The sequence below is a fragment of the Aquarana catesbeiana genome, linkage group LG04 (genome assembly GCF_042186555.1).
Source record: "Aquarana catesbeiana isolate 2022-GZ linkage group LG04, ASM4218655v1, whole genome shotgun sequence".
NCBI lineage: Eukaryota > Metazoa > Chordata > Amphibia > Anura > Ranidae > Aquarana > Aquarana catesbeiana.
The window spans coordinates 568,076,024-568,100,679 of record NC_133327.1 but is presented as its reverse complement, the minus strand read 5'-3'; the positions used below and the strand labels follow the sequence as shown (position 1 = coordinate 568,100,679).

Genomic DNA, 24,656 nt, shown 5'->3' with positions numbered 1-24,656 from the left:
GCTACATATGTTTCCTTTGTCAGCATAGTAAAAGAACTTGAAGCTGAAATTACTCTTCCCCCCTTGCAAGTGCCTCTTGCGATGACATCAGCTGTGAAAGCAAAGTTTGTTTTCGCTGTCATAAAATCCTGATAACAGATTTGCATTGTAGGGAATTGAGTGCTGTATGGACAGGTGAGCTGTAGTTTTGACAATGCTTCTAAATGTAGACATAGTCTGGTAAAATGCACTTTGTTTGCTAACTAAACCGTACCGTGCACTGATTACAGGATTTGATTCCACGTTTACATTTTGGCTTTGTTTTTAGAGAAACCCAGACAGCACAAAAACTGTAAAGCTGAGCATACATAAATCAAAATTCGGTCAGTTCAGCAGGGACCATCAGAATTTTCAATCTATGTATGGGCACCCTGGTTGTAAACAGCCTGTCATATTCTTTTCCTAACGATTAGTGCCACCAGCTATAGCCGACAACACTAATCATTGTGTTCTGCTGGCTGAGAAAGCTCCCCACCGGCAAAATACAACAGCGCTGCGAAAGGGATTCCACCTTCAACATTGACTGTGTTTAGTGGGGAAAATGAGCAATTTTCTTTCCTTCCACCCATGATGTACAATGTAAAATTATAATAAGGGTGGAATGGGCACCAACAAGAAAGACCCACAGAGATGCTAAAGAAAGGTCCTGCAATTAAGGCCTGGTTCACACTGGTGTGACATGCGCTCCGACATTGAGAGCACGTGTCGCATCACAAGTCGCACCCCATTAAGTGCAATGGAATTGTTCTAAAAGGAGCGACTAAAATGGTTCCTGCGCTACTTTTGGTCCAACTTAGGCACAAATTGCATTGACTTCTGTTAAAGAAGTCATATGTAAATCATACCGAAGTCACGATGGGATGACGGCTTTGAAGTCGCAGCAGTGTGAATTGACATTAGACATGGAATCCTCAGTTCAGTAACTCTAAACAATGCTGCTGGTTGCAGAAAGTAAAGTTAGGCATATAATAGTAGATTTTCGTAAGAACATCCATATAAAAATTCTCATTCAAAATTCTTCTATAACTTGACAAATGTAATTGGAAAGTACTTCAAAATTTTGTTTTGATTGTGGAATGAATGGACTTTACCAAATGAAAACCCTATACGCGGTTAGAAATTAATTTGTTCGAGAAAGATTTTCTATCCTGCCCCTTAAAAATTTTTTGCCACTGCAGTTGAAAATGAATGTTGATTTGAGCCCACTATTTAGAAAATTGAATGAACATTCTTAAAACAAAACATTTGAGCTGAAATTTTTTAATATATGGTCAGCTTAAAAGCGAAGTTTTTGCAGGTAAAAATGTGCAATTATTTCTTTCTCAAGACCCTGTAGAGCAGGGGTCTCAAACTGGTGGCCCTCCAGCTGTTGCAAAACTACAAGTCCCATCATGCCTCTGCCTGTGGGAGTCAGGCTTGTAACTGGCAGCCTTGCGATGCCTCATGGGTCTTGTAGTTTTGCAACAGCTGGAGGGCCGCCAGTATGAGACTCCTGCTGTAGAGCATTGAACCTGCAATCATCATACACTACAAGAGTAGATGCCCTTGCAATTTATTGAGAACTACAAGCCATCTGTCACAGTGCCAGATGGGATTTTATTCATTAACAGACTCTTGTGAATGAATAAAATGTCTGTGTCGGGGGAACCCCCAACAACTGCTATGTTTTAAAGATGTGACAGCTGGGTGGGGGGATCGGGGGGTGCTTGGGCTGGTACATAGTAACATGTTACAAGTTATACCCTAAATATGGGTGTAACATGTACCATATTACTACAGGTAAATGTATTGTTTACGGCAAGCAGCCCAGGTGATGGTGTGTTCCTGCTGCAAGTAGGAACTCTTGGGATCCATGCCTGCAGATTACAGCTGAACCATACCTTCCAACTTTTTGAGATGTGAACAAGGGACACCTATAAGCAAAATTATGTAGGCATAGAACACACCCCCTGTCTTGCCCCTTAAAGAATAATTATACAAAAAAAATGGTTAAACCCACAAGTGCTTTTTTTTCTTTTTTTACCACTACTATTCCTTTATACTGGCTTTTGAACTAGGCATAGAACACACCCCCTGTCTTGCCCCATAAAGAATAATTATACAAAAAAATTGTTAAACCCACAAGTGCTTTTTTTTACCACTACTATTCCCTTATACTGGCTTTTGAAATATACATATGCAACAATTTAGAAATTGGATAAAAGATTTAGCTCTAGGAAAGATTAATAGTGCATTTTATATACAACTATATAGATCAAACCAAAATGAGGGACAAATGAGGAGGGAAGAGGGACAGAGGGACTTTGTTCCAAATCAGGGACAGTCCTTCGAAATCAGGAACAGTTGAGAGCTATGTCTGAACTATAGGCAAGAGGAAGCAGACCTATCAAGTTTTAGTCACTTAGTCAGGCTTAGGGCCTGTGCTGACAGACTTTGGCCTTGTGTTGATAATCAAATTCAACTTTCTTTAAATGGAGATGCTTCTGAGGTCATTCAAAATTTACTGACAGGTGCATTAGATCTGCAGTTTGACTGTTTCCAGCTGCTTTTGCATTCCCATAGACTTGGATGAAGAGAGAAGGATGACACGGCGAACAAGACACAAACCAATACCCTTCAGGACAAGACCTTTACAAAGTAGGCTTAGAGCAGAATAACACTGCATGATTCTAATGTAAGTACAAGGCTAAAACTGCACAGGGTATAATGTAATTCACCTAACTAGGTAACACACAAACTGCCCACAAATTTGTTTGGGATGCAGTCATATTGGCTTGCATAGGGAAATAACAGCCACATGATGCTTGGCAAAGGTAAACAATTCAATGGTCCCTGCTTCCTAAAGCCCTATCATAATGCTGTAATCCAGATCCATCAGAAATGTTTCACAGATGTACGTATGTCAGAAGCAAAAGAGAATCCATATACAGTGGGTATAGAAAAGAATCACACCCCTTTAAAAGAATCACATGTTGTTGCTTTGCAGCCTGAAATTAAGACATACACTGTTTTTGTTTTATCCAGCTGTATTTACTCAGTGCAACTTATAACATCCAAGTGAAAGATATAACAACATGTCAGAAAAAATAAATAATAAAAAACAGAATCAGTTGGAAAAAGGATCACCCCCCTCCTAAAAATGATTTGTAAACTCAATCAGGTGTAGCTAATCACCTTCTGTGGAATGACTTGAAGACTGCAGTCCACAAATGGTTACCATCAAGTTTAACTGAACTTGAGCAGTTCTGCAAAGAAGAGTGGGCAAATATTGCAATATCTAGATGTGCAAAGTTAGTAGACACATATCCCAACAGACTAAAGTCTGTAATTAAAGCAAAAGGCGGTTCAACAAAATACTGACACCTAGGGGTGATCCTTTTTCCAACTCAGTTATTCTGTTTTTGAATAAGATTTTCTCAATTTGAATTGAATTATATTTCCTCTCAATTTCTGCTGTGTCTATAGGGCAGGAAAACACATTACATTAAACAGCAACTCAGCCTTCCACTGAAAGCCTGAGCCAGCTGTTCCTGCCCCCTCTCTTGCATGACGCTCCAGTGAGCGATGGAAGGGCACTGCACAGAGCAGTGACCGGCAGTGCTCAGAGCGGACCCGAGAACAGAGTGATCATCATTCACGTGATTGCTCAGTTCTCGGGCTTAGAGCTGGTGGGGGACAGCTTGTAGTAGGTATGTATAGGTAAGTATATATATTATTTTATAATACTGCACTTCTCTGTTAACTAATCCATACTGTTTCCAAAATAATGAAGAAAAGTTTTGTCCTTAGATAAACTTTAGACTTGTAGCCAGTAGATACTGACACTGATACCTAAATAGGTAAAACACAAATACCGGTAATTTTAAATTGTCTTATACACAACCTCTCAACTTTATACCAAGGCTTGCTTAATTTATCACGCCCACAAATTTTAATGTGGTAAATTACATTTACTGTATACTATCATAATAACTGAGTTTTGATTGAACAGCAGAGCTGGACATTTACTATGTTGATCGGCTAAGGCATCGTGGAAAACATAATAAAACTTCCAATGTTCTACTGTAGCTCTGGAACCTGCACAGAGCATATGCAGCCTTAAGCTCCACCCATTAACCACCCCACCTAAATTACTCTGCTTTATATGAAACGCATACAACAGGCATTTCCTAGCATCTTGTCCAACCATCACCAGTGCTGAAGAGTGTCTGCTGAAGGTAGGGCCCCCAGTTATTTCCTATGCAATTTTCCTTGAGGAAGTCCCTAGTCTTGCTATGAAATGTAAACTACTATGTTGTACTTTCTGCAGCATCCATTTTTAGGCAGATATTTTTGTGGGTGCCTTTGCTACACCACTCTTTAGGGGATATCTTTATTTATTCCACTTTAAGCTAAGTGGGGTTGAGGTTGACCTATAGAAAGCTTTTAAACAAATTTACACTTTGACATGGATATGCTTTTACTCTTGTTGCCACAATCCACCAGTTTCAAAATGCCACATTGTGGATTTACAAGACTGTTTCTTTTAAGGATGGGTAAATCTTATAGCAATTGCGCTCTATGAGACTCTGTCATCAGCAGATGTTGACAAGGGATGTATATGGGTAAAGTAAAACAAGTTATCTTTGTCCTCTAAACGTGAAAAATACTCTATATTTCACTAGTGAGAAGGACCACAAAGAGTTACATAGTGCAGCCATCACGAGCCAGCCCTTGAAACATTAGGTTGACATTTAAATCCTCTGTTCATTGGCATGGACTTTCCAGATGTTGGCATGTCACAGACAGGCTTGCTCTCCGAAGCAGCTGTTTTTCCAAAGCGCAAGTTAAGAAAAAAAAAAAAAAAGCACTTAAGATAATATTTCACATTGCCCTAACCTGCTGATTCAGCAGTCTTTGCTGGAAAAAGGTATAATCTCAGCAATTAACCCATAGCTATCTTCACACAGTTGAAATGCTGCCATGCTTATGCTGTTTGCATCAACAGTACAACACATTAAAAAGCATGTGTTACTTAAATGAATAGAATTATTTTTTCAGGTAAATATTAGCTATATAAAATACAATGAAAATTCATAATTTTACACCCTGTTAGTGTGAACAGTCTTCTTTGTGGTTTTCAGGCATAGGTTATGAAAGATTTTCTGCTAAAAATTATAACATATGTACATAATAAGAATACCATCAAGGGGAAACATTAGTGCCTGTTTAAAGAAAAGCAACAGAAGTAGCATGAGGACAATCTTTGGGAATATCCTAGATCGGGTTCATATAACAGTGCAGCCACCGTTGTGTGACAAAGATCTGCAAAAGTTAATGTGCAATGACTGCCTGCTGAATTTATCAAAACTAAAAGAAATTGTGGACACAGAGTCCGTCAGTACGTCATAACATTTCTTTTGATACATATCACATCCTCCAAATTGTTATTGGACCTAGCAAGAAGTCTTTTCTTCTTTGAAAAAAGCTGCTAGTTTCTTAAAATGATTAGGTTGCCTTGTATGCACTGAATGTTTAAGGTCTACCCACAGTTTTTTAATCATATTAAAATCTGGGGATTGTGAAGCAAACTCTAGAAATGTAATCTGTTGTTACTTGTAGTTTGTTGTTTAATTTTGGGGTGTTTTTGGGTCATTGTCATCCTCAACTTAGTATTTTCATTGGCCATAGGACATTAGTCTCTGGTATTAATTGTCACTTAGCAGCATCCATTATTCCTATTACCTCCAAAATATTTCTCCTTTTATTGGCTGCCAACAACACCAAAGCATCATAGATCCACAGAAGTACTTAATGGTTAGCAAAGCACTCTATTGTTTACATGCTTCCCATTTTTTCTATAAATGTTTGGCAATAGTTGCCAAGTAGTTCAAATTTTGATCATCACACCTCTGACTCATTTAAATGTCGTGTTGCATACTTCTGGACCTCTGTGATGAAATGGTTTTCTTCTAATGGCTCTTCTGTGCAAATCATATTTATGGAAGAAAACACTTCCCCACTACGTCATCTACAACTTTTTATTGATACTTCATAGCAAAATGGGGGTTTTGCTTTATGTAGGTGAACAGTCTATGAACAGTTCTATGAAAGACGTTACTTGGATTCTCAGTTTTCGAGTTTACTTTCAAAGTGATACTAAAAATACACTGTTTAATTTACATTGTCCATTCTCTTTCTGCATGGGGATGATGGCACTGTAATTATTTTAATAAAAAAAAAAACAAACATTAAGTACCTTCTTTCCCAATCGATAGAGCTGTCAAATGACCCAGCTCTTTCCCAGACTGTAAGAAAATAGTGGCAGATGGAGCTTCCAGTCCTCTGCTACTGGTCACATATAAAAAAAAAAAAAAACTAGTTAGTGGAGGAGGGAGGGAGGGGAGTGTCCTTCACCGCTGTGTATACTGAAAGAAAAATAGAATCGCGCTAAACCTTTTAAATCATAACTGATAATTAGTCAATATGTGATCCACCAGTGCTCAAAACTTATATAAAAACCTTGATAATTGATTGTGAAAAATAAATTCCACCAGTGTTCAAAAATATATTAATTGAACCAATGAAGTCCATCAATAAAAAATCCACCAGTGCTCAAAAATTTGATTGATGAAGTCCATCCGTATGTGCGATGGCAGCTCTAAATGCGATTAGAAAATCATGCTGAATCCACCACCAAATTTAGAAGAAATCACTTCTTACCAGATGACCATGATCCCCCATTACAGAGGATCATGAAAAACATGTAGTATAAAACACAGCTTATTCCAATATGCAGCGAGCACATTCAAAGATCTTCAGACCGCCTCAGTGTCATTCAGACCGATGCGTAGATACACGTGGTACATATAAAATATAAATGCTCCAATAGTGTAAAACCTTTTATAAATTTATTAAAAGAAGCCAAGTATCACACTTATAGGGCGTACACACGGTCGGACTTTGTTCGGACATTCCGACAACAAAATCCTAGGATTTTTTCTGACGGATGTTGGCTCAAACTTGTCTTGCATACACACGGTCACACAAAGTTGTTGGAAAATCCGATCATTCTGAACGCGGTGACGTAAAACACGTACGTTGGGACTATAAACGGGGCAGTGGCCAATAGCTTTCATCTCTTTATTTATTCTGAGCATGCGTGGCACTTTGTCCGTCGGATTTGTGTACACACGATCGGAATTTCCGACAACGGATTTTGTTGTCGGAAAATTTTATCTCCTGCTCTCCAACTTTGTGTGTCGGAAAATCTGATGGAAAATGTCAGATGGAGCCTACACACGGTCGGAATTTCCGACAACACGCTCCGATCGGACATTTTCCATCGGAAAATCCGACCGTGTGTACGGGGCATTACAAAAGTTGCATCAATAAAAGCCTGAAGTCTGATGTGCCAGCCGGCACACAATCATACAAGCCTGTCCTTCTGGGAATACAAACAGTAGCACACGAGGTGACATCAGCACGTTGCTCCGCGCTACGGGGCCCCTGGATGACGTAATCTATTACGAAACGCATAGGACAGAGCGACGCGCTGATGTCACCTCGTGTGCTACTGTTTGTATTCCCAGAAGGACGGGTTTGTCTCATCGTGCCCTGGCCAGCACATAAGACTTCAGGATTTTAATGACGCAACTTTTCTAAGTGTGATACTTTGCTTCTTTTAATAAATTTATAAAAGGTTTTACATTATTGGAGCATTTATATTTTATATGTACCACGTGTATCTATGCATCGGTCTGAATGACACTGAGGCGGTCTGAGGATTTTTGAATGTGCTCGCTGCATATTGGAATAAGCTGTGTTTTATACTACATTTTTTCCCTGATCCTCTGTAATGGGGGATCATGGTCATCTGGTAAGAAGTGATTTCTTCTAAATTTGGTGGAGGATTCAGCATGATTTTCTAATAGCATTTAGAGCTGCCATCGCACATACGGATGGACTTCATCAATCAAATTTTTGAGCACTGGTGGATTTTTTATTTGTGGACTTTATTGGTTCAATTAATATATTTTTGAATACTGGTGGACTTTATTTTTCACAATCAATTATCAAGGTTTATGTAGAAGTTTTGAGCACTGGTGGATCACATATTGACTAATTATCATTTATGATTTAATAGGTTTAGCGCGATTCTATTTTTCTTTTAATTTATTTTTACTGTGTTATACAGGAGAATTGCAGCTTCCAACAAAGTTTTTAGTATTTTGTAATTTATTTAATTTCTCATAGCGCAGTTTTTTCCAATTTTTCCACCACTGTGTATACGCCTACATGTGTGACTCAATAGTTGCATGGGCTGCTCAGATGTGATAGTCAGGAAATGCTCAGGGTAGAAATACACTTAAAAAACTGAGTTTGTGCACTAGCTGCCAACACTGCTCTGCAAAATTCCGAACTACAGTGGGGACATGGACGGGGGGGGAGACAGAGAACAACAGGATCAACCAAGTTTTTTGCAGAATACAGAAAACGAATCCCATAGTGAGTATGAACAGCATGTAATACATTTATTGATAGTTTTTAATGATGTGGGTTTATTGAAACTTTTACTTCCATTTTATAATTAGATTGCATACAGTGCAAATTAAAAGGTAGGAAGTGTTTAGCTTTTTACAGCTCTTTCATATTTTGGAAGAGCCATGTAACTAGTTTGGGTTATCTTTATCGCCAGACCCTAAATCAGTTGCTTAGATTCAAGCACACATGGGAGTAAGTCACATATGTGCAAGTCACAAGCAAGTCTCAAGTCTTAACCTTCAAGTCACAAGCAAGTCCCAAGTTACTGTGGCGAAAAGCAAGCAAGTCAAGTCAAGTCCCTGCTAGAAGTCAAGCAAGTCAAGTCAAGTCATTTATTTTGGTCAAGTCACAAATTAAGTCAAAATACTGATCTACCCCATTTCCACCTTTAAATGAGTTAAAAGTCAGTTTTCAGGAAAGGTTTTGTTTTATTTTCAACATTAACAAAACTGCTTAGTGTTTTTTTCTTGGCATATTAAAGAAACACTTTGAATGCCCAAACAGCAGACAAGGAGCAGAACACTCAACAATTAAATGGCCAATAAGCCTGAAAAAATGTAGTCCTTGCTGAGGGGGAAAATAACTAAGCTCAAAGTTTGAACTTGACACAATGCCAACATCTGGACACTTGAATGGTGATGAGAATAGCCACTTAAAATGCATTGCATTTGCAAAAAATTAAATTGGAAAGTACTTTCTCGCTCAGTTGTGAGCCATGGGGTCGCATTATCACCCCACCATGGCTGAACACACGTTCAACAGGTGCGCTTGATGCAGGGACTGACATAACTCTTACTGCTACCCTGAACAGCTCCAATGGCATTTGGCAAATGCTGATTGGCTCAGAGGCGGTGGTGGGCGGAGTGTGTGGGTAATATTTTCGGGGGGTGGTGCCAAGTCATTGCAAGTCAAATAGCCCAAGTCAAAGTCAAGTCGCAAGTCATTAGTGACAAGTCAAAGTCAAGTCGAGTCATTTATTTAATTTTGTCAAGCAAGTTGCAAGTCCTCAAGTCATGTGACTCAAGTCCCCCACCTCTGGATTCAAGTGTTAGGACATTTATTAGGTTCTCTTATGACTTGTATAAGGGTCTATATATTTAGATTCTGGAACCCTAAAAGAAGATTGTGGATGAACTGGAAGGGTGGTTAACACTTTTGCGCTGCAGGAATGTACACCGTAATGCGCGTATTACCAAAAAGAATAGCAACATACCTCACTTGCGTTGGTGAGATACTGTGCCATTCAGAATGAACAAATTACCCAGAATGAATGGCACCCCTACATTCATTTTAATGGGGTGCCTAATGCAATGCAGGATAACGTGTGAAAAAAACCTATGTAGGTGCGCATGCATAAACACAACACACCACAGCAGAAAAGTTTGAACCTGGCCTTATTCCTTTCCCAGTCTGTTACATAAAAAAAAAAAATTACTTGCACATGGGCATAAAAAAAATACACTGGTTTTACAAACCTCCAGCTTTTTTATGCCTATAACCACAGTTGAATGTTGCCTATGTGGCCATAAATTAGGCATTTGATTAGTATTTTAAGAACAGTGTTTAGCGGTATAAAAAAAAATGCCCCAAAGCTGCACTCGGAGAGGAGCTTCTGTGCATGATTTGTGCACGTATGTGCGTACATTTATTCCAGTGGTTAGAATAATTGAATATTCTGGCCAGTAGAATGAGTTTACACTCATACGCTTGTAAACGCCATATGCCAACGCACAAACATGTGTAATTATGCACTGAAACAAGTAATTTTTTTATGCATGATTTTTCTGCCACCTCCTGGCAAAAAGATTCAGCATAGATAGATAAAAAGATTCACCCGTGTGCATGATGCCTAAAAGTTTCAGAAACAAATCTAGCTGATTATGAAACTCTCAGATTTCCCAACTCAGTGGGTGTACAATCTTCAGGACAAATCATTTTTTTCTGACATTTCAAGAAGTGCAGGAGTCCTGTTCCTGCTAAGCCCTGCCCTCTCCCATTACACCCCACCCCTTGTCTCTGTGTTGTGGCTGCTGATGCAGATAGTTGAACTGTCACTTCACAAATGCAGAAAAAGTGACAAAAAACATGTTCAAATTCTTGCCTACAGCATGTATTTAATTCTACTTGGAAAATCAACAATACATGCAATTTCACCAAAGTTGCTTAAACTTTTGAACACAACCTTATGTATAACGTACTCTGCTTAGAAATAAGATTGAAAATGAATAACAGGTCCACTTTTTCAACAGAAATGCATTTTAATGTTGGGTGGCATGAGTTGGTGGTAAGAATAGTCAAAAACAAAGACTAAAAAAACACTGAAAATATATCAACCACATCCTGGAACTCTGTATTTAAGAATTCTTTTACAACTGTTGTTGACTTTTTCACAAGTGCAGGGCAAATGTTAAAATAATTCATAAGACCAATTTCAATGTGCTTCTTCTATTGTGTTTTGCTTACAGTGTTCAACTTTCTAAAATATTTCCTGTTTTCCATAGTGACCCAAAGTTTGCTTACTAATGCATGCTCCCAGTTTACCATCAATTCTTGATCACCTCTCATAAGTTACCAATCAATGACCCAGTACTTTGGACCTGTACAGTATACATTTTATAAATCTGGGATGATGGCTATGCAGTATAATACTAGCTGTGAGCTGTGATATAAATGACCCGGCTCCACCCTATGGGTATAGATTCTGTTTAGCCTTGCCTGCTGAACAGGTGATTAGAGAAACATAACTTTTTCTCTTTTACAGTTCATGATTTAAATGGTTGCCATTGATGCGGCTATAGGAATTTTAATTTTTATTTAATTTTTATTATTTTGAATGCCTTACCTAGGTAGTCATTGAAATCCAGCCATTTATACATTTTGATGCAATTTGTACAATTTTTCCTTTTTTGGGGTGCCTCAAGCTTTTCTCCCAAAATTATCCTATATCGTATTTACCTTTGAAGTGTCCCATTTATATTATTTGCTATTTTTGTTGAATGAGAATGGGGGTTCTACATGTGCCATAACCAGACCCTTTTTAAATGTATTTATATGGCGAATAAAAAGCAATAGGATATGCCTAATTTTGGCATTTTACATTTTAAGCAGTTTGGGGTATTTTTCTTTTTTATTTCTGTCAGTGACAATGGTGGCTCATACCCTTTATTGAGATGTATATTGTGGCATTAAAGCTTTTTTCATGTTATAGTGTTGTAGCACTATGACTTTGGCATATCAATAATATAATGTTGGACATTTTTACGTGAACTGAAGTTTGTTGCTTTTTATGGCAACTAGAAGATATTACAATAAAGCTTGGTAGATGAACATACAAAACAAGTGTTGCTTTGTGTCATTGCATCAGACTGTATCAGTGGTATCCAAACTGCGGCCCTTTGCTTGCCTTTATCTGGCCTTTGAGTAATTATTCCCGCCGCTGACATTAACAATGGGGCATAATTCCTGCCACTGACACCAACAATGGGGCACTATTTATTCCACTGACACCAACAATGAGGCATAATTCCTTCTATTGATAACAACAATGCACTGTTCCTCCCACTGCCGTTAACTATTTTTCCCCTAATACCAAAGATCGGGCATTGTTCATTCCCACTTGGCACAGTCTGGCCCCGCTAAAGTCTGAAGGACAGTAAACTGGCCCCTTCTTATAAAGTTTGGAGACCCCTGATCTATATGAATGTCCAGCCTGGAAGAACAATCATTTTCACACAGAAGGGCATCTGTACTACAACACCGTTATAGACATTGACTGTTTTTGTGGAAAACTCTATGCATAAAATGTGAAATGCTGAAAGATATTCTGCCCAAAGTCAGTGATAAAAGCCCCCTTAGATAAGATCTATTCTGTCTTTACTGTGGTATGTGAAGTTCAGGACACTGCGACAGGACAACAAATATAGGAGGCAAATATTAATACAGTTATTTATCCAGTCTGTGGTAGTAACTGTTCATCTGACTAATGAAAGTGCTTGAAATTGTCAGAGAGGCACTGCTACCAATTAGAGGAGAACCAGCACTACATCCCTCTCCCTGTTTCTGTTCATTAATTCTATAGCTTTGTGCTTCCTCCACCTTTCATGCATCTTAAATATTCCCCCACCAGTCATCAGATCACCAGCCATCAAGGGGACAGCTGCTATGAAGAATGAAAGCCTCTACCAAGATGGATAACCCCACAAAAACAAGTGCAGAACAAAGCACAGTACGCGACTAATGGGGGGGAAAAACAGCTGAAGGGAGACCACAGGCAACACCGGTGATTAGTATTTAGTATGGGCACCAAGAGACTGTGCAACATTCAACAGTTTTTATTTGTATTCATGTGTGTTGTATATCTCATTTATTTGATGTTGAAGTTATTTTAAACCTATTTACAGTAACTTGTAACCTGCTATGATTAAGACAGTGTAGGCTAAAATGTGTCAGTGGTTGTCACTTTGTATGAAAATGTGAAATGAGGAATAAATGTGTGCTGGCTTTTACATTTTATAATATGCACCTAACATTTATGTATAACCATGTTCTTATGAAGAACAGGAGTTGCCCCTCTTATTCACCAAGCAGCATAAAACTTGCCCTGAACATTTTAACCTGATTGGTGGCTGTAATTCATAGCGGAGAACTTTGATATGTAAGGCCACAAAGGCTTATACGAAAAGTGTGGAAGCAACACCATTTCTTGTTGCTCATAGCAAACAATTTACTACCATCTGTCATTTCTGTAGTACAATGGTGAAAATGAAAAATGAATTATGATTGATTGCAAAAATGTCATCATAAGCACATTTTCATACATTTTCATACATAAACCCAATTACTTGCTTTGTCTTGATCAGTTTTTGGAAAATGCAATGTTTCTCATCCAACTAACTCCCCCAATTTTTCCCATCAGAGAATTTCAAACAGACTAATTTATTATGGAATAACGTTCTTCGCCCTCTGTTACACTGCATTTCGTTATGTACACTGTAGCAGAGAGAGCTCCATGATTGGAGGAGTGCTAGTTGTGTGCCTTAGATTGGACAAATGACCAGCCTATTTTTTTTTTAAACAGAACTTTTATTAAACTCTGTTGCCCTGAGTCTTGAAGCCAGCAGAGTCCAGAGTACATATGTAAAGTACATTACTGTGCTTTATTAATGTGCTTTTTTATAGCAATTGTGCAGCTATATTGCTGTTTTTTAAATGAGCCCCATAGGTAATGCTAATAGACAAACCAACCTCTGCATTTGGCCTCCGTGTCTTTTTGGAAAATACCACAATAACAATAAATTAAAAAATATTGCGCATGGTAACATAATAACATTTCGTTTACTCATTTTTCTTTTAGTAGTGCTTTGACTGAATTACACTCCGCATTTACTTTGACCTTTGGTTAGCACTTACTTCGTTTACTTAGTCGCCTTTATATTTTCTCGGTGACTCACAATACTAACAACATGTCAGGAAAGTGATGCCTGACTAAATAACATCTGTATTGGCTTTTTCTTTTTATAAAATCTTATGTGCAACATCCAAAATTGGACTTCCAAGACTGCAGGAAATTATAGAGGATAAAACAGAGATCAAAATAGCATCTGAGCCATACAGTAAACAGTGGTAATGTTTTTATGGTCTAGTTCTGGGTGTTTCGGTAAAACAGTAATTATATTTAGGTAGTACCAAAAACATGCTGATTGTGGTTTGACTACAAATTCCCCAACACTAGAAGTGACATCTGCAATGACGTAGTTTAAATTAAAATTAGCTTTCCTTAAATCTAGAGCTCTCTTTCTGATGTAAAATCACTGGATGGACACAGACATATACAGGTGCATCTCAAAAAATTTGAATATCATCAAAAAGTTAATTTCAGTAATTCAATTCAAAAAGTGAAACTCATATATTTTATATAAATTCCAACAGGGAGCCAAGCGCATTAAGTAAACCAAGGAGCCAAAGTAATTATAAAAGTCACACTGGACTGCTGCTACCACACTCAGATGACAAAATAATAAACAGACAAAAACAACAGAATTGGGAAGCGCAGATCCAGGAGCTGGCAAGGAATCAATTGGAGATGGAATCCATGTGAAATTTAAAGCAGTTTATTGCTGATAAAGCATGTAACCAATACACAGTACAAATGGGAAAAATCATCAGAATGTCCAAACTCACTATGATAGTGCTAGCAATGGAGCCAAAGGTAGTGAAGAAATGGCTGTCCCGCTTCCGTGAGAGCTGTGGACAGAGGGGGCTGCAGACCAAAAATGGGAAGCCTGAAAACACTTTCCAACAGCTGGGAGAGGTGACCATAACCAAAGCCGGCCTACATCAGGGAGGGGAAAGGCTGGGCACAGATCCAGGAAGCATGATCACTGTATGACCAGAGTGGAAGATGGCAGAGCTGCTGCAGCGGCCGGTGAGACCAGAGATGCATGTTGGAGGGGCAGCAGGAACGAGGCTGAGCTGCAAGGTGCCCGAAGACCACAGGACTCCTTCCCGGCCGCATCACATGCTGCGACCACAGGCAGACATCAGCAAAACCTGATGGATCAGAGCAGGGGATGGGATGAGTATAACAGCAGGTGCCGGAGCTTGAGCAGTATACGGTTACATGTTTCGGGGTTTAACCCCATCCTCAGATAACACTCTCAAGATCCAACATAAAACAGGGATTTTATAGTCACGAGGCGGAACAACCAATCGATCCACCACCAATCATCCAATACCTGGATAGCGTAATGAATATCATGGAAAAACATTTAAAAACAAAAATAAAATTAATGTTAATTCATTATCGTACAAGGGATTAAAAACACTCTTAATCAAATGAATAGTAACAATATATAAAATATATATATATATATATATATATATATATAAATACACACATATATCTATATCTATATATATATATCTCTATATATATATATAGAGAGATATATATATATATCTATATATATAGATATATATATATATAGAGAGAGAGAGAGAGATATATATATCTATATATATATATATATATATATATATATATATATATAGAGATATATATATATATATATATATATACACTCACACATAATATATATATATATATATATATATATATATATATATATATATATATATACACATACACATACAAATCCATTCAGTATTGCAAAAAGTGATTGAACACATATACACAGACACAACTCATAAACCACCAGCAATGATTTTAAAAATATGATACAATCCTCAAAAACAGAAACAGATGCATACAGGGGTCCAGCAGGTTGATAATAACTTATAAATTATGAATCAATGAGGGTATGTCCAACACCTCATTTAACCCATGGGGTGAGAGAGAATTTAATTTGTATATCCACATGGTTTCCCTTTTGCATAATAACGAGAATCTCTTGTTATCTGTAAGGGACCCCTTGGGGATATGTTCAATCGCTAGAACTGCCATAGCCTTGAAATCTCTCGCATAATGTTGAGAGAAATGTCTTGCCACACTATGTTGGACCAGGCCATTCTGTATAAATCTGCGATGTTCGTCTACCCTAGTGCGCAACGTGCGTATGGTCCTGCTTACATATAACAGATTACATGAACCATGGTGACCATGAGGGATGGATGGGCAGGTTAGACACCCGCTCTTTTTACATTGGAAAATACCAACACGACTGTCGAAATATCCTCTAAATATCCTGTTATTGTGTTTACGTTTGAGACAACCATGCGCACAGGATGTAAAGACCTCTGAAAGAAGATCCTGAGGATAACCCTTTTCCAAAAGAAAACAAGAAGAGAGGCGCCTCTGGGTGCAGACGTTTTTAACAAGCTTTAATAAACATATAATAGTCTAATAACTATAGTCTAATAATAACTAATAGTATAATAATGACTATTATATGTTTATTAAAGCTTGTTAAAAATGTCTGTACCCAGAGGCGCCTCTCTCCTTGTTTTCTACAGCTTCCTGGAACATGGTTTCGATTCTAATATGAGGGCAGCCCTGCTTGCTCTGGACTTTTAACCCCTTCTCACCATTTGGACATAGACTAATACAAACTGTGCACATATTACGGACTGACCACAGATCCATTACAGATTGTTTATAGTTTTCTGGTTATTACAGGTTATTACTGGGTCACATATGGTTTTAAGTTGTTGCCCCTCTACTTGCTATATATACCCCTTTTCCAAGAATTTTTTGGTCATGATTTGGCTCAGGGATGTGTAATCCTCAAGTTTAGAGCAATTTCTCTTCAATCTGAGAAATTGGCCCTTAGGTATGTTTCTTTTCCAGGCCAGGTGGTGGCAACTTTCAAAATTAAGGTAAGAGTTGCCTGCCACCGGCTTGTAATGGTTCTTAGTATGTATCAAGCCGGCATCATGGAACAATTCTAGGTCCAGAAAAATCAAACGGTCTGGGTCGACAACATATCTGAAGCTGAGACTCAGATCGTTCATGTTACAATGCTCCACAAAGGACAAAAAATATCTTTAGTACCATCCCAAATCAGAACTACATCATCAATATATCGACCATAGAAGACGATGTGTTCTGAGAAGGGATTGTCATGCCAAACGAAAAGTTGTTCTAACAACCCCATTGTTATATTGGCATAACACGGAGAGAAGCTGGCTCCCATTGCTGTTCCCCTGGTTTGAAGATAAAATTTATCCTGGAAAACAAAATAATTATGCTCTAAGCAAAATTTGGTACTGTCCACCAGGAATTCAGCCTGTCGTGAGTTCATTGGTGGCTCAGTACATAGGAAGTTACTAAGTGCCCTTATTTCAACTACATGTGGAATTGAGGTGTACAAGGAGCACACGTCAAGAGACGCCCCCAGGTATTGATTCTCCCACCTATACTCATGTAAGATTTCAATAATGTGTCCAGAGTCCCTAATGTATGAAGGTAATTGATGAACAATCGGCTGCAAAAAACGATCAATGTATTGGGACAATCTGGAAGTAGTGCCAGCCACGATAGGTCTTCCCGAGGGGAGTTTGATAAAGATTTGTGCACTTTCGGCAAATGATAGAAGTAGGGAGTACTACATAGTGTCAGTAGAAGGAAAAGCCATTCCCTCTCCATTAGTACACCATCCTTTGTGCCCTCATTAACTAAGTCTCTCAGGTCAATTTTGAAGGGGATCTCTAGGCAGTATCTTGTAGGTATCGGTATCAGCGAGTAGCCTAAATGATTCATCTAAATAGTCCTTATAGTTTTGTACAACCAAGCTGCCTCCCTTGTCAGCTTGTTTGATAGTGACACTCAAATCGTTCTCTAACGAGCGTAATGTCTGGCGTTCAGTTTGAGTAAGGTTTGGTGTAGGACGTGACTGCTCATTGCACATCTGTATCAAATCCCTATAGACTACTTGATAAAACGTATCAAGGTATGATCCCTTAGAATGTGATTGGTAAAATGTGGAGATGGGGCAAAAATGAGTATGTTACATGGGAGGATCAAAAAATGCTTCTAAAGGCTGGCTATCAGTATGGCCCTCCTGCCAGAGTTCCCAAAGGTTCTGGAGGGTTAGGGCATCATCGGAATGAGACCTTATAATAAGGTTCAAAACAGGATCTAGTTGGCTTTCTTGAGCTGCAACAATGGTTGGAGTATTTTTGGCATTATGGTGCCATACTGTCAAATTTCTAATGAAACGATTGAGGTCCTTAAACAGACCAAATTTGTTACATATACATGGGGCAAAACTTAATCCCTTCCTGAGTAGAGCAGTTTGGGCATCATCAAGGATGTGAGAGGACAGATTGTAAATTTTAATAGTACCCCATGTCTAACTCTATGAGTTTTCGTTTTCCTTCCAGAGGGGTAGTGGGGGACAGTACTAAAAAAAGAAGAAGGGTCCTCACTGGGAATATTGGAAGCCCCAATACATGTGGAGGTAGACTCTGTTGCTGTGAAAAGGATTGGTGGCTGGCTCTAAATCCTCAGAAATATTGGCGAGAGGACTAAACCTATTGGTAATGGGCAGAGGGACGGATACAATATTGGTGTGATCAATACCTGGGCGAGGGCGAGGTGGCCCTGAGGTGTGTATTTGGTAAATTAGACCCAGTGGATCGACTCCACTGAAATGTTTTACCCTCTTTATAGTCTATTAAATCACGCTCAAACTTGTCAATGCAATGTTATGCATAAGTTCGTCCCCATTATCATTGAGGACTTGATACCATTTTTTAAAGAGGCAGGAAGTGGCAAAGCCACTGGTGATCCTTTTATGTTCACCCACGGCTGCTTTGGCTTTTTCCAACACCCCGTCTCTTTGTTTGATGATCAGTTGTATCCATTTATTGATGAAAAATTCTGAGAATAGGCACCAATCCTTAACTAGATCCTCATCAAGAAAACCGCATTGCTTCTTTGCTTCTAGGGGCTATTTGGAGTTCCAAATATTTCTCCAGGAAGGACTTATCCCACCATGAGATACATTATTATTGCCCAGCATATTCAACCATCAAAATTATTGCTTCAATCATCAAAATTAAAAGAAAGAAATGCTTGAAATATATCACAGTGTACGTAATGCATCTATATAAAATATACAAATTTCACTTTTTTAATTGAATTACTGAAATAAATTAACTTTTTGATAATATTGTAATTTTTTGAGATGCACCTGTAGATAGACAACCAAAACTATTAGGACTATCACCATCTACCCTGTTTCCCCGAAAATAAATGCTAGCGTGATTGTCGGTGATGGCTGCAATATAAGCCCTACCCCCCAAATAAGCCCTACCCTGTTTCCCTGAAAATAAGCCCTACCCTGAAAATAAGACCTACAAGGACTTTAACTAGGGCTTATTTGGGGGGTAGGGCTTATATTGCAGCCATCACCGACCATCGCGCTAGGTCTTATTTTCGGGAAACAGGGTATGACCAGCTAGAAAACTGTTCTGATGTTTTTGGACAATTTTATATTTATTTGTAAATATATATATATATATATATATATATATATATATATATATTGTACAATATATTTATATGGCAGACATAATTCACTGACATAAATACTGTGCTTTATGTCTGTGGCAAAGATGTGTAACAGACACTTCTAAAGAGTAGAACATGTTCACTTTCAAAGTGAATTTTCAATTCTCTTAGTGAATGAGGTGAAATAAAGTTAAAATCACTTTGCAAAGGATACCCAATAATGTGCTTGGAAAATTTTTAAAAAAATGGATTTTTGCTTTCACATGATTGGATAATTGAGGTCAGCACAACTTCACCTTATTCCCTAAGCTTAAAAAAAAATTCACGTTGCTAAGAGAAAATTCACTTAGCTTAGTGAATGGGGAATGGGGTTGTGCTGCTTTTTAATAATCCAGTCATACAATTCTGTTTTGTTTTTTTAATATGCCTTGCACATGATTAGGTATTGTTTGCACAATTACTTTTCACTTTTTCACTGGACTGTAACTGGAAATAAGGTGTGCTAAAGGAAACTGGTGGTGATATAAATACAGGAGTTGACCATGCTGGCCACCTTCTGAATATTCGAGTCTACTGTCTGTCTGTGGCTCCAATACTTAAGACATTGACCTGAAGCAAGACAATAGGTCTACAAAATTAGAGTGAAGTAAAATATTATTTTCCAATAATTTTATTGTTTTAGCAGAAATGAAAGAGTTACAAGCTTTTGTTTAGGACAGAGGCTTGGATAAGGCACAGTATAATAGCTTAATAGATGCTAGTATACATGGAGCACTGTTTACACAATCAACCTAGCAAAATAGTACTCAGTCCAGACCTTATCCAACTTCAAAGTGGAATAGTCCATTGACGATTAACTGATACAATAACAAATATATATAACCAATGGGGACATATGTCCAAAGATTTAAACCTTGTAAGAAAACATAATGGACAATCCATAAGCAAAGGTGAGGAGAGTGAAAGAAGGAAGGGGAGAAGAAAGAGAAAAGTAAAAAACAGAGATGAAAATAATGTGGGTCTGCCCCAGTCAGTAGCTCCTCCAGTGGCGGGCTCCAATACCCTACCACCGTTCCCTCATTAATCTGCTGATATCGGAGCAAAGAGTCCCAGATCTTATTACATTTGGATTGTTTATCTTGTAAGATGCTGGCCAGTTTCTCATGAAGCATAATCCAAGAGAGTTTGTTCTTGGTGGCGGCTATTTGAACATCTGGGGACTTACATGCCTTGGCAATTGCCATTTCACTGCCAGAAACAAAAAAATAAAAAATAAAGTCTGGGTATGTTTAGAGATATCTGCAATCGGTTCATTCTGGAGTGTCGTTCTAGTACTTTTTGGCATGTTATGGAGTAGATGAGGGTAAATATTCTAGCTCAGAACTACTGAATCCTGGGGCAGGTACACCATACAAGAAGCGTGATGCCTTCCTGTCCACAGCCCAACTGCCATCAAAGAGGGGATGCTTTGGGACAGATCTTGGCAAGTCTGGAAGGGACTAGATACCACCAGGAAAGAATTCTTGTAATTCGCCTCAACCAGGGTCGTGTTGAGGATACCTTTAGGATTCCTTTCCGTCCAATTAGTTCAATCTCCTTCTGATATATCCATGCATAGGTCTGCTTCTTATTCCAGATGAATAAAATTCTATAAATCTCCACAATGGGAGATAATGTTTGAGACACTTATAACATGACATATATCTAGAGACTACTGTGTCATATAGTCTCCAGATATGGCAACACACAGCACAAGACAACGACAACAGTTACAGTACACTACACATAAATAAACAAACGTTCGGATGCCAAAGATCTATGTCTGGATGTCCATGTCACGACCAATATGTCGTATGAACATTAATAATAAACAAAATAAAGGCATGGGTATCCACACAGGGGTCCCGGGAAGATTCGAGTCCACAAGATACTAATGGGAAGAGGGGGAGGGAGAGAATAAATCTAGTTCCTGGCCAGAAATGCAAATGGCTGTAATTTGAGGAGCAAATAGATTATTGCTTTTCAATTATTGTGGGAAAATAAAGTCCATGGAAATAGTTGGTTTTGAGGAAACAGTTGGCAACAGTGTTGCTGGTATGGATATCTAGTCCAGGTTAATTCAAGGATGTATACATGAGATATCTTCTATGTTCACAGGGAGACCTATGCTCCAAAAAATATCCCAAGGGATAGAGCCGGTAATATCGTGGGGAAGATTAACTACTTCCAGTGGATCAGACCCAGAGGCAGAGAAAGTGGAATAAGGTGGGGCACAGTATAGCTCTTTGATTTTTAGGAGAAAGCCACATGAGGAGGTCTATGTTTTGGAAGCCCCGCTTGCAACTCAAGGATAATTTATTCAGGTTTGTAGGAGGTAACATATATTTGGGATAGTTGGGCCAATTGTGCTGCTCTATAGCATTACATCAGGTGGTGCACTCCCAGGCCCCTGAATGATTTATGGACATTTAGTGTTTTGCTGCATTTGTGTTGTTTTCCTGCAGTCTGGAAAACCATCGGGTTTCCTCAGTTTTAAGATAGCCATATATCAGGGACATGGGGTGAGTTTCCTGGTTAATAATGTTCCGGGATGATCTGCCTGGGTAAAATTTCATGCGTGACCAGAGAAGGTTTTTCTCTGCTTTGGTAGTTAAGCAGGGATTGAGTTTGAGCCTGGCAGAGTCTATCTTAACTCTGAGATCAAGAGGGGGATTTTTCTTTGAGACGGTCCTGCAAAATTCATTCTTTGTTTAATTTGTTCCTCTGAGGATTTTTTTCAGTCTAGATGCTATTTTAATTATGGCCCCCTGAACCGTGGCCTTTTAAGCTGCCCAGTTAAGAATAGGATAAATGTCAGAGGAATCATTATGCTCAAGGGAACTTTTTTATTTGCAGTTCAATACTGAAGCACACAGATGGGTTAATTAAATGGGAGTTTCCAAGAAGAGGGTCCTGTGGGTCTACGGTGGGAAGTACAAACTGCTATAAGAGGCGATTGGTCCAACCAAGCAACATCAATAATTTTGCTGAATCAAAATACTGGGGTCGGAGGAGATAGTGAAAAGATGGTCTATGCGGGAATAAGTCCCATGGACATGTGAATAATATGTATAATCATTTTTGGATGCATTCAGTTCCAGCCAAATATCTACTAGGTCATAGTGATGTAGCATCTTAGTGCATCTGGTTCCTATCTTAAGGGAAACAAGTATTCACCAACCCTTCTTTATTTTTAGGGCCACTGGCTAGGTAGAATTGAAGGAAATGCTTGTGTATAAATGTGGGATTATAGGAGGAGGGGAAATGTATTTCCTGCAATCTTCTCCAAGTGAATGGTAGTGCTGAAAAGCTTTTCATATTTTTATCAGTGAATTTAGACCCTGAACATTATGTGTGAGGACAGTTAGTGGTGTGGTGGAGGGATTAGACATCATGGTTTGCACAGGAAAGATCTTTATATACCAGGTGTAGTTCAGGTCCCAAATCAGCGTTTGAGAGAGGCGTTCAGCAGAGGAATGGGGTCTAGCCTGGCAGGAGCGGAGGCACCAAGTGAAGTGAAAAGATTGGAGAGTAGAAAGAGCGAAAGGTCAGAGTGGGATAAGAAAGGAGAAGAGAAAGGAAATTCTCCTGTGAAGAGAGGAGGCAAGATGAATTATAATGAATACTGATGTATACTAAAAGCAACATTCTGAAACGTGGAGGGAGGTCCACAACCATAAGCACTAACTGGAGTTGAGAAAATCCAAGACACCTAGTTTGAGTTTGGTCCTGTCACTAAGGAAGGAAACAGAGCTAAACAGGAGCACAATGCTGCCACATATGACTTTAGCTGACTATGGTTATGAGAAGAAAAGGTAAAAACCATTGATAAGGAGGTTGAGTACCTGTAGCAACTGTGTGAGTACAGATAAGCTATACAAGTAGTATGACTTGGAGTATATTGGCAGTGTTCTCAGACCGACATCATTAGATTAGATATTTCCCTTCCCTCACTGATGGATTCCAGCTATAGGACATAAGGTAGGAGCCCTTGCTAAAACATAGCCCCATTGCGATTAGCAGGATCGAAGAGGGCAATTGTAAATTGGAAGAATTTAAGGACCTCTGCCAAAAATGTGAGAATGGATTGGGTTAATTCTAGTCAGAGAGAAGGTATTGTCAACTGTTAAACATACTCTAACTCAAACTGGTAAATGTATAGGTATGAACCATCAAACAAAATGAGACAATCATTTGGGGACCCTGAGGTTAGTATAAAAAAAAATGTTCCACCAGATTGCAGAATCAGCAGTTTAAGTTGAGGTGGCCGGTCTTGATCCCTTGTGTGGCTTCTTGTGGTGCGCCACATTGGTGAAAGTGGGGCGCTCGGCCTCGGTCTGTGTCCCCTGGGACCGTTTCCAGAGGAATTGAGAGGTGGACTGCTTGGATCGGTCATTATGAGTCCCAGCTGCTGTAGTAGGGCTTCTCCCTCCTGGAATTTGAAGAAAGCGTGTGTTTTGTTTTGTATAGTGCAGGAGAGACGGAGGAGAAAGAGCCAGGAGTATTTGATCCCTTTTAGAAGTGGTTTCTGGACTGTTGCGGGCCAGATGTCTGCACAAATTTACTTGGATGGCCCTTTAGTTACAGATCTGAGCGTTCTCTGGCTTTGGACATAACTTGTTCATTCACAGCATAGCAGTGCAGCTTGACAATTATGTCCCTAGTGTTACCATCAGGATGTGGAGCCGTAAGGGCCCTGTGTGCTGGGATATTTGGAATGACATGTTTGATAAACTCCTGAATTATTTCCTGTGAGTTGGCACCCTGTGCACCTCTCAAGGTCTGAGAGTTGTGATTAAAACAGGTCCCCCATGTGTCTGCCCTTTGATGTAAAAAGATAGCCTGTTCACCTTCCTGTGATAGCTGATGCAATGCAGGTGGCTGGATCTGTGTGTCTGGTGGCTGCAGCAGCTGTGGCTGTGAGACCAGTGTCATACTGCCGGTCTGTGTGAGCTACTGTCCCTCCAAAATCGGCTGTATGGGGGCTCCTTTTAGATTTCCTTGCCCATGTGGGTATGCCCAGGTGGTTGAGGAGGCAGAGTGGGTGGTGATCAAGCTGCTGAGGTTTTGGCAAAAGAAACCT

The 24,656-nt window shown here is 39.0% G+C and overlaps 1 long non-coding RNA gene across 11 annotated transcripts in view; it reads right to left on the bottom strand.

The window, feature by feature from the left end:
- Positions 1–24,656, bottom strand: part of LOC141140654 (uncharacterized) — a 905,916-nt gene that overhangs the window by 157,998 nt on the left and 723,262 nt on the right. The window contains exon 9 of one of the 11 annotated variants that reach the window (XR_012243969.1): positions 6,278–6,369. The exons of 9 other annotated variants lie outside the window; for them this stretch is intronic. This is a non-coding gene — a long non-coding RNA (uncharacterized lncRNA). The remainder of the gene's footprint in view (positions 1–6,277; positions 6,370–24,656) is intronic. One more of the 11 variants, XR_012243968.1, reaches the window with a different exon arrangement.